Source organism: Balaenoptera ricei, chromosome 9 (assembly GCF_028023285.1).
Source record: "Balaenoptera ricei isolate mBalRic1 chromosome 9, mBalRic1.hap2, whole genome shotgun sequence".
Classification (NCBI taxonomy): Eukaryota; Metazoa; Chordata; class Mammalia; order Artiodactyla; family Balaenopteridae; genus Balaenoptera; species Balaenoptera ricei.
In genome coordinates this window covers 91,828,632-91,840,633 of record NC_082647.1, presented here as the reverse complement: position 1 = coordinate 91,840,633, position 12,002 = coordinate 91,828,632, and the positions used below count along the sequence as shown (strand labels likewise).

Genomic DNA, 12,002 nt, shown 5'->3' with positions numbered 1-12,002 from the left:
GACAGCTACATGTAAAAGAATGAAATTAGAACACTTCTTAACACCATACGCAAACCTAAACTCAAAATGGAAAAAAGACCTAAATGTAAGACCAGACACTATAAAACTCTTCGAGGAAAACATAGGCAGAACACTCTATGACATAAATCACAGCAAGATCCTTTTTGACCACCTCCTAGATTAATGGAAATAAAATCAAAAATAAACAAATGGGACCTAATGAAACTTAAAAGCTCTTGCACAGCAAAGGAAATCATAAATAAGACAAAAAGACAACCCTCAGAATGGGAGTAAATATTTGCAAACGAAGCAACTGACAAAGGATTAATCTCCAAAATATACAAGCAACTCATGCAATTCAATATTAAAAAAAAACAAAGAACACAATCCAAAAATGGGCAGAAGACCTAAATAGACATTTCTCCAAAGAAGACATACAGATTGCCAACAAACACATGAAAAGATGCTCAACATCACTAATCATTAGAGAAATGCAAATCAAAACCACAGTGAGGTATCACCTCACACCAGTCAGAATGGCCATCATCAAAAAAATCTACTAACAGTAAATGCTGGAGAGGGTGTGGAGAAAAGGGAACCCTCCTGCACTGTTGCTGGGAATGTAAACTGATACAGCCACTATGGAGAACAGTATGGAAGTTCCTTAAAAAACTAAAAATAGAACTACAATATGACCCAGCAATCCCACTACTGGGCATATACCCTGAGAAAACCATAATTCAAAAAGAGACATGTACCACAGTGTTCACTGCAGCACTATTTACAATAGCCAGGACATGGAAGCAACCTAAGTGTCCATCAACAGATGAATGGATAAAGAAGATGTGGCACATATATACAATTGAATATTACTCAGCCATAAAAAGAAACGAAATTGAGTCATTTGCAGTTAGGTGGATGGACCTAGAGTCTGTCATACAGAGTGAAGTAAGTCAGAAGGAGAAAAACAAATATCGTATGCTAATACATATATATGTAATCTAAAAAAAAAAATGGTTCTGACATACCTAGGGGCAGGATAGGAATAAAGCAGACACAGAGAATTGACTTGAGGACACGGGGAGGGGGAAGGGTAAGCTGGGACAAAGTGAAAGAGTAGCACTGACATATATACACTACCAAATGTAAAATAGATAGCTAGTGGGAAGCAGCTGCATCACACAGGGAGATTAGCTCGGTGCTGTGTGACCACCTAGAGGGGTGGGATAGGGAGGGTGGGAGGGAGATGCAAGAGGAAGCGGATATGGGGATATATGTATATGTATAGCGGATTCACTTTGTTATATAGAAGACACTAACACAGCATTGTAAAGCAATTATACTTCAATAAAGATGTTAAAAAAAAAAAAAAAGAGACATGTACCACAATGTTCATTGCAGCACTATTTACAATAGCCAGGACATGGAAACATCCTAAATGTCCATCGACAGATTAATGGATAAAGAAAATGTGGCACATATATGGAATGGCATATTACTCAGCCCTAAAAAGGAATGAAATTCAGTTATTTGTAATGAAGTGGATGAACATAGAGTCTGTCATACAGAGTGAAGTCAGCAAGAGAAAAACAAATACTGTATGTTAACGCATATATATGGAATCTAAAAAAACGGTACTGATGAACCTAGTGGCAGGGCAGGAATAAAGATGCAGACGTAGAGAATGGATTTGAGGACACAGGGTGGAAAGGGGAAGCTGGGATGAAGTGAGAGAGTAGCACTGACATATGTTCACTACCAAATGTAAAATGGATGGCTACTGCATAGCACAGGGAGATCAGCTCGATGCCTTGTGATAACCTAGAGGGGTAGGATAGGGAGGGTGGGAGGGAGGCTCAAGAGGGATGGGATATGGGGATATATGTATACATATAACTGATTCACTGTGTTGTACAGCAGAAACTAACATTGTAAAGCGATTATACTCCAATAAAGATGTAAAAGAAAATATTAATGCATACCTGATTACATGACCCTTTCCATCCCTATTCTGTATTACATCTTACTGATATCTGTGTTCATTAACAGTTATCAACACCCTTCACTTGACCAGGCAATATTCCATTCCTTTCTTCTTTTATATTAATGATACATTATACTACACATGGCTTCCCAGCCCATAGATTTCCATGTAGGTAATATATCATCTTGATGTACAGGTACACTCCTCTGCCCATTTTACTTCTTTCAGACAAACTGAATTCTTATCAATCGTCTGCACAGACCCAACGGGTTTTCCTTTGGAGGCTTATATAGCTTGACTTCTAAACCACATTTAGGTCATAAAATAAGCTGCATTATTGCCCTGTATTTTTCTACAGTTCCATATTAATCAGGTTGTTGTCTCATAAAGTCTATATCTATGAAACTACTCTATTGAGAATATTTGTTTTATTTGTTTTATATGCATACTTTTGGATCCTTGTAGCCTTCCAAGCTTCAGTATCTCTTCCTCAAAAAACCTAATTTTAAAAGTTTAAAATACTTTTACAATTATAATTTCACTCCACTTTTCAGCAGTTCATTGCTGCTATTAGGAATATACCAATATTTCCAAGTTCCCCATAATTGCCACCCTTATTCGATGTTCAGGAGGCACCACTTAATAAAAATCATTTTGAGTAAGATTAGTTACACTGTGGGACTTTCAAGGGTAGTCTTATGAACTTGGTGTCAGAAGGTAACTCATTCACTGAGCCTTTCCAGATCATAAAAACTGAATCTGTGATAGGAATTCTGTTTTCTTAACTTTATGGAAATTAAGAAAAGTCCTTTTATTCTTACAAATGGGCGTGTCTTTTCTCCTTTTTGAAAAACTAAGGTTGCAAGTAGAATTTAGGACCATTGAAATGTTTTCCATTTTAAATATAAATCTTTTTAAACAAGGGAAAGTGCACTTGGGAATCATGTAATATAGGCACAGATTATTAAATAATGTATATTATTTCCCTGAGTTAATAAACAAGAGTCTTAAAACATACTCAAATCCATTTAAATTATTGATGTAGGCATAAAGGTGATTTTGTTGGATGTTTAATTAATTTCATAACCAGAGTCATTTTCAAAACATTTTCACATTATATAAAAATACAAAAGACAATAAAGTTAAAATATACCAACATCAATTAATTTAAAATAATAATAACACTTTCAGCTCAAGCAGAAGAAAATAATTGGCTTAAAAAAGTAACAGCAAGTCAATATGATCATCTAAGAATTTTAAAGTAATCAACTATTTTTTTTTAATTTTATGATAATATACTATGAGTAAACAATGAAATAGATTCGCTATCCAATTACTCATCTATCATCCATTTCATCCATATATAATCTAGTAAACACTTTCGAGAGTCAGCTATGACACTGGACAGAAAAAAGGACTTGAAGTTAGGAGACCTGAATTCACACTCTGGTTCTGCCACTTACTTCTTATGTAACTTTAGTGCTTCATTGCCTTATCCATAAAACAGAGCTAATATTACCAACCTCAGTGGAGTGTGAATATTGCATAAGAAAATGTATATCTAAGTGTCTAGCACAATACTTATATACTGATAAATGTCAGTGGACATGGTTAAGAATCACATAATAGAAAAATGGTCATTTCAGTTCCCAACAGGCTGAAAAATCTCATTTTGAATTTTAATTATGTTAAAGTTAGAACTTATTCATATATCGTCTCTCACAATTTCTTACATAGAATAATGCTTTCAAATGCAATTTTTATTGTTGTCAAATGTTTCACTAATTGACATCAAAGTTGGCATTATGTACTTCTTCTGTATCTCCTTGAGCATTTAGCTCATTGTTATGGTATACCAAGGTGTTCAATAAATTCTATAAGATATCTAGGAAAATATATAAAAATCAAAATAAAATGGAAAAATATAAGATTAGGGTTTGAAATGAATTGTCATGAAATTTTAAAAGAGAGGAGAATTTTAATGTCTTTCTTGAAACTTATATGTCTTTAGCTAGTTTCTTAATGGGAAAATCATAGTACCTCTGTTGCTTGAATGAGAAAAACAACCCCAGGTATTGGGGTGTAATTTAAAGGAGAATCAGAAATAAGAAAAATTAAAAGAAAGAGTATAAAATTACAATAATTTTACAGGATAGTTTTTCTCCCCTGACTTTCTGATCCACAAGAATTTTTGAGACATTTCTTTAACTTAATCACCTAATCACAAAAACAAAATGAAAACATTGTTCTCAAAATGAAAGCTACTCTCTAAAATTAGCTACCTGAATCTTTGGCCAGTTTTGAGCTCCATTTACCTATCTCAGCCGGGGATTGAAGATTTCTAAGAAAAGTACTCCACAAATAAGGAAGTTTAGAGTGAGTTAATTTAAAATTTGAGACATTTCCTGATGTCACAGCTCTTTACATTCCATTCTAAAAGGTATAGCTCTTACACAACAATGTGTTGCATGGACAGGAATTTGTTGGTAGATCACATAGCAGAAAAGTTAATGGTTTTGTTGGAAATAAATCTCAGGATGGCTCCAAAGACTGACAGGAGTGGAGTAGGAATAGATGATCTTCAATTCTCAGTTCACAGTATGAACCACAACGTGTGACCTGGGTAGGCAGACCTCAGGGGTGAGCCAATAAAGGGTATGGTAAATGTTCCCGTCAATTAATTTTTCCCCACCACTTTTATTCTAGAGACTTGTAACAAAGACTGGAAAATTTCCTTCTCCTGACTTCAGTTCTTCAGATGCACTGTTTTTAGGTTTTGTCCCAGTGTAAGAGTAGCATGATAAAACAGAGAGTTACTGTTGCTGACTCTGTGTCATGATAAACATTGAGGTCTAACTATGTTAGACCAAGGTGAGTATATTCACCTGTGTGCCCAGGTACAGCTAAACTGATAAATATTGAGATAGTTCCATACCAGGTGATAATAGATACTGCCCCGAGCCATCTCAGTCCTTCTCTTGATCTCTCCACAATTCAGTCACCACAAAGTAACATCTGGTACTGCAGGAGGCCTTGGTTGTGCACTTGTGTCAGTCGTTAAACAATGTGAATATTCCTCTGAGTCAGACTGTCAAGGGACTCTCTACTAAAGCACACCTGTGTAAGCCCAGGAAGTAGGATTTCTCTTTTAAGGAACTATGGTATCCTTTTGGAAACAGTATTATTGCATTACAATCTCTGCCTCCAGCCATGTTACTCTTGAAATTTCAGAAAGCTTAGTTGAAAATCTTTGTCAGAGAACTTAGTTGAAAATCTTCGACATAGGAGATTTTAAAATACCAACCACATGATGCTTCCTATCAAAGACCTGTAACTGGGAAACTGTAACGATGACACAATTTGGCCTCAAGAGTGATTAAATTCTAGTACCCTATCCATCTTTATCAGATTGTTCTTGAAAGTACAATTCAATTATACATGTACAACATGTATAATTACAAATAAGTTTCAGGGGCTGTTTTAATAACATTCAAACGTGGTCAGAAATAAGTGGTTTTAAAATAGTAAGAAAAAGTCTATTTTAACATTCACATTGAAATTTCTCAAGCATAAGTGATTTGTTTCTTGGTTTACATTACTGATCTATGAACTGATGAATCATCTTTGCAAAAGAACAACATAAATATAAATGTACATTGTGAAGGTCATTTTCAATTTTGGGGAAGTTCCCCTCTAATGCATGCACATTATTCTGAAGACCTTACAAAATTAACAACATGAATCACTCTCTTAACCAAATGGAAAGAGCTACAATGATTTTAGCAAAGTTTACTTTTATCAGAGCAGAGTTTTTAGGCTGTGCTTTCAAACTGCATTTCAATTCTTTGCACCGTGCTTTAGTGAATATCAGTAACCATGGTTTATGCACAGAAAAGAAAAAAAATTCCTGCTGTGTATCACTGATAGTTTGGATAAAGCTAGAGAATTCTCAAGGTCAAGAAGAAAAAAATTGGAAAATGTACAGTATAAACATTGAAGCAATGGAAGAAATTACAAAGGGAAGGCAGAAGTATGTGATAATATAAAATTGCAAAAACTTTGGTACAACAAACAAAAAAACTTAATGTCAGAAAAAGAGTAAAAAATATAGAAAATAGATAAAAGAAAACCCAAAATATATACTTAGGTAACTGTATTATCTTAAGGATACTACTACATCCTTAATGGACAAAAGGTGAGTAAATCTATTTGACAAATTTCAAAGCCCAGAATTATACAATATCTAAATATATTTCAAATGAAAATTGCACAAAATACTAATTTAAAATAAGGTAACATTTTTTCAGTTATTAAGTTACAAACAAAGAAAAAAATTAACTGAAATCTACTGAGGATTTTGGTAACTAGGAACATTATTCTCTATTTATTTTCCCTAGTACTTAAAACCTTTATTAGACAAATACCCAAAATCCACTTAGTTCACTGAGTCTTTAAATTTACAAAATTTTCAAGTGATGTTTATATCTTGAAAGATGTGTGAAATTCATTGTGAATTCTATAGAAGTGCAAAAACAAATTGGAGCATATGAGTCTCTGCTGCATTGGCCCTGCAGGGGGCCAAGTAGCAAGTTTAATATTTTGAGCACGCTCCTATACATGTCCAGGGTTTCACTTCAGATGAAGATAAAGAAAATCGCAAAGAGGAGCTACAGTGTAAGTCAACAGTACAGAAAGAGATGCACCCAGATTTGAATGAAGTAATCTGAGGAGTTGGTTCAGATTTGAGATCAAGATTATCTGTCTTTCGTGATACAATTAAAGGGATGACTTTAATCTGTAAACCTTGACCTATGTTTACCTTGGGTACCTATTACATCACCTCTAAAAAAAGCACAGTGAAAATCTGCTGGGCAGAAGTGCTCTCTGTTCTCCAAACTGAACCACAATATCCACAGAGAAAACTATGTCGGACAATGCTCATTCTCAAAGCATATTCTAATCTCTGGCTAAGGATGGAATACAGGACTCAGTCCTGCCTACCTGCCACAGGGGTGACTGAATCCTTAATTGTGGTGTGGTGTCGGCCTACTAGTCAGACATCCCAGATATGCTCACTTCAGCATCACTATCATGCTGAGCTATATGCAAGAGAGTGAAGCTAGTGACCAGGAACATCTTTCTACCTATTTTTAGGACAAGTGATGACTGAGCTGCAATGACCAGGAAACTTCCCTTTGTGATAGTGTCTACCAGTAGGTTTGACATGTGGTAAATGTTCTCCAATGTTAGTCATTTTACAATAGAAAAAAAGACCCTTTCGGATTCATAATGATTAATTATTCCCCTTGGCAAACTACTGCTGTAGTACTGGAATGTTTCATTTCAGTAAGAATAAGACTGTGGTTCTGACCAGCCAGATCAACAGTAGAGATTCTGACCTAAGTTCAAAGAACTTTTTAAATCAGGGTCTTTAAGCTGGGGATTATAAACCAAGAGGGTTTCTTTGGATGAGCTTCAGGGGCCCCATGCAGTTATAGGCAAAATGTCACATGTGCATTTCCTGGAGAAAGGTCCTATCACTTTAATCAGATTCTCACAAGTGTTTGGGACCCCCAAAATATATTGTATACCATGTTACACTCTGTAATAGATTTTTGCTCCCTTGAGATCAAAGAGCCCGGAGTTCTCCTGCAACCCAAATTAAGTGAAAGGAGAGCCTTGGAGTTGCTCCTTGAGAGACAGGACTTCTCCATCAACCCATGGAGGTACACCCACTTCTTGGTAAGGGACAGTACATCCTTTACTTTTCAGAAGCATTCAAAGTCAAGCAAAAGACACTAATTCAACAACCACAAAAGTGTGTATGGGCTACCAAAAGTCTATTTGTACTACTTATTATTTTCTTTAGGTTTATAGCCTTCAACTTATCCATGATTCCATGCAGTATACTAAATTTTCTCAAAAGTAAGTACAGAGAAGTGCAGTAATATTTTATGGTTATGTTTTGGCATAAATTATCTTGAGTATCTTTTCAAGAGAAATATTATGTTTACTTCATTATTTTGTTTAAAGGATTACTCAATTTTTAATGCACAATTTTTAAAAATCAGTGTTGTCATTACGAATTGTTCAGCATTTCTAATTTTAGCTATTTAGAAATTGTGTGTGAGTTTTAAAACAATCTTTTTTTACTGTTTTATTGTAAAGATGGTTTACTGCCATCTTTACACTGTTAAGTTATATAACAATACCAAGTTAGAATTCTATTGCTTGATTTTTCAACTTTATACAATATCCTTTGTCTCCACATTATTACAGACGAGGTATTCAGTGAATAGTGTACCTGTGGTATTCTACATATGGTAGTGGCATGTTTAGTTTTGTAAGAAAGTGCCAAAATACTGTCTCCCTTACTCTCCCAATTTTTATTTGTATATTTCTAAATTGTCAAGGCATATACAGTTTATGTTCTGATTTGTCATCTGATCCACATATTTGGTTTAGTCTTATTTCTGTTAATCATATACAGTGCTTATCACTAGTCATTTTGCTAAATTTTTCTCTATTATCCCTTGATTGGCTGAAGCTCAGCCTCTGGTAGGTGAATAGTATTTCTAGAGTTGTGCCATATTTAATATTGTTTGTATACTTAATAAAAATCTTGGGCAGACATGAAATCCTTGATTTATACTTTCTTTCCTCAAGTATCCCAGAGGTTTTGGTCCACTGATTTCCAGTGTTCAGTGTCAGAGAGGAGAAATCTAAGGACAGTCTGACTTTTCCCTCTTGTAAGTATTGTGATCATTTTACATGGCTATTTGAAAACTTTATCATTAAAGGCTAATTTACTATGATATGTCTTGAGGACATATGTCTTGGGTACATATCAGAAGAATATGTCTCAGTGTTAACTGATTTGGGTCAATTTTCACTGGTACATGATATGTCCTTTCAACAAATAGGATCAGGTATTCTATCCTTTTCACAACTTTTTTTCTCAAGTTATGTTTTCAAATATTTATCCTGTTCCATTGTTTATAGTGTTCTCCTTGAGGGACTCCAATTATGCATATATAGGGTCTTCTCTGCCTCATTTATATATCTATCATTTTCTCCTTAGTCCTTTTCAACTTTCCATTTTTATTTTACTTTTTTGCATCTCCTCACTTATATCCTCAGTACCCTTGCTGTTTTCTCCAGTGTCTATTCTCGTGACTGCTCCTTTCAATTCTTTTATATTTCTGTGATGATTTTGATTTGTTCTTCTATTTTACTAAAATCTGCCAATTGACACTCCATTTCCTCCCACTGCCTTGTTTTCTCGTGTATTTATTATTCATGGTCTTTGTTCACAGAAGAACTTTCTTTTTTAAAAAAATTAAAGACAATTTTTAGAGAATTTTTAGTTTAGAGATTTAGATTTAGATTTGATTTAGAGAATCAAAAGGAAGGTACAGGAATTTCCATATACCCCGAGCTCCCACACATGCATAGGCTCTTCCATTATCAATATCACTCACCAGACTCATACATTTTTTTAGCAGGGATGAATCTACATTGACATATCATAATCACCCAAAGTTCATAGTTCACCTCAGAGTTCACTCTTAGTGTTGTACTTTACATGTGTTTGGACAAAGGTACAATGACATGTATCTATCAGTATAATATTTTACAGAATATTTTCATTGCCTTAAAAATCCTCTGTGCTCTGCTTATTCATCCTTCCCTCCATTCTAAGCCCTGGCAACCACTGATATTTTTATAGTCTACAAAGTTTTGCTTTTTCCAGAATGTCATGGAGTTGCAATCATACAGTATGTAGTCTTTTCAGATCGGCTTCACTTAGTTATATGCATTTAAGCATTTAAGGTTCCTCCATGTATTTTCATGCTTTTATAGCTCATTTTTTAGCAATGAATAATACTTCATTGTCTGGCTTTACCACACTTTATTTAGCCATTCACCTACTGAAGGACATCTTGGTTGTTTCCAAGTTTGGGGAATTATGAATAAACCTTCTATAAACATCCACGTGCAAGTTTTATTGCAAACATGTTTTCAACTCCTTTGGCTAAATATGAAGGAGTGGGATTGCTGGATCCAACTGTAAAAGTATGTTTAGTTTTGTGAGAAAAACCAAAAACTGTCTTCCAATAAGGCTGCACCATTTTTCATTCCCAGGGCAGTGGATGAGAGTTGCTGTTTTTCCACATCCCCACCAGCATTTGGTGGTAGTGTTCCAGAATTTGACTATTCTAATGGGTATGTAGTGATATCTCATTGTTATTTTAATTTGTATTTCCTGATGACATATGATGTGGAGCATCTTTTCATATGCTTATTTGCCATCTGTATATCTACTTCAGTGAGATTCTGTTAAGATCTTTGGCCCATTATTAAACTGGGTTGTTTGTTTTCTTACTGTTCAGTTTTGAGGGTTCTTTGTATATTTTGGGTAAGAATCCTTTACAGATGTATCTTCTTCGTATATTTTCTCCCATCCTGAGGCTTGTCTTCTGATTCTCTTGATATTGTATTTCATAGAGGAGTTTTTAATTTTAATAAAGTCTGAATTATCCATTATTTCTTTCCTAGATTGTGCTTTGGTGTTGTATCTAAAAAGGCATCATCATACCCAAGGTAATTTAGGTTTTCTCCTGTCTTATCTTCTAGGAGTTTTATAGTTTTGTATTTACATTTAGGTCAGTGATCCATTTTGAGTTAATACTTGTGAAGAGTGTAAGGTCTACACCAGATTCATTTTTTTGCATACAGATGTCTGGTTGTTCTATCACCATCTGTTGAAGAGATATCTTTCCTACATTGTACTGCCTTTGCTTTTTTGTCAAAGATCAGTTGAAAATATTTATGGAGGTCTATTTCTGGGCTCTCTATTCTGTTCCATTTATCTATTTGTCTATTTTTTTTTTTTTTTTTTGCCAATCCCACACTGTCTTGATTACTATAGCTTTATAGTAGCTTTTGAAGTTGGGTAATATCAGACCCTCAACTTTGTTATTCTCCTTCAACACTGTGTTAGAAACCACCATATCAAAATTTTAAATGTGTAATAAAATGTCAGGTAACAACTTTCATATATGTTCTCATTATTATATTTTATAATAAGTGCTCTTCATCTGTTGACAAATTTGTTGCTCTCTTTTATCTTTTTTCCTAGTAATATTTTTGTGTTTTTTTTTTTTTTTTTTTTGCTTTTTCCCACACATGAACATTTATTAAACATTTTGAGTATTATAAACAATTTGCTTCTTTTACTTAGCAATTTTCGGCATTTTTCTGTCAGTACTGCATTCTTTTTAACTGTTGCAGATGTTACATTTTATAGACATATTGGTTAGTTATTTCTTATTAATCAACATTTGGGCTGTTTCCAAGTTTGAAAAAAAAAAGTTGCAACAAATACTCTTGGGTCCATTTCTTTGCTCAGGATTAATTTCTAGAAGTGGAAGTTCTGGGTCCAAACCCAGAATATTTTGAATTTTAATTGATATTGCTAACTTACAGTCTAAAAAGTTGTACCAATTTATAAGGCAAAAAATGCTATTTTTTGGGGGGGGATACTTAATCTAAATCTTTGCTAATGTGATGGGTAAAATGTTTTAATTTTCATTTTTTACTTTTGTGAAGTTTAGTTTCTAACTTACTAATTTTGGTTTCTAGCAGTATTCATTCTCCATTTATTACCTCTTTGAATTTTTAATTTTAGCCATCATGCTTGATATTAGATTATTCTTTTTTGTAAAGAGCAGCGAATTCTTGTTTTATCATTGTAACATCCCATGGGATCTCACTGAAGATCAGAAATAAAGTTTTTTAAGGTCTCAGACCATCTCCTTTAACCACCGAAAAGGTAGTCTCGTACCTGCCTCTTTACTATCCCTGTGGAATATCCTGGAGCTTTCAACTTATTGACTCCCAGTCTAAGTGAACAGAATTTTTTCCAGAAGTGTGATATAAGGTAATTCACAGTCCCTCTTTTGATCTAACTTTAATAACTGAATGCTAGCTCTTCTGTTTATAATCCATTTCTGAC

General features: G+C 34.2%; 1 protein-coding gene across 10 annotated transcripts in view; it reads right to left on the bottom strand.

The window, feature by feature from the left end:
• Positions 1-12,002, bottom strand: part of MAGI2 (membrane associated guanylate kinase, WW and PDZ domain containing 2) — a 1,337,104-nt gene that overhangs the window by 1,233,722 nt on the left and 91,380 nt on the right. The window lies entirely within an intron of this gene.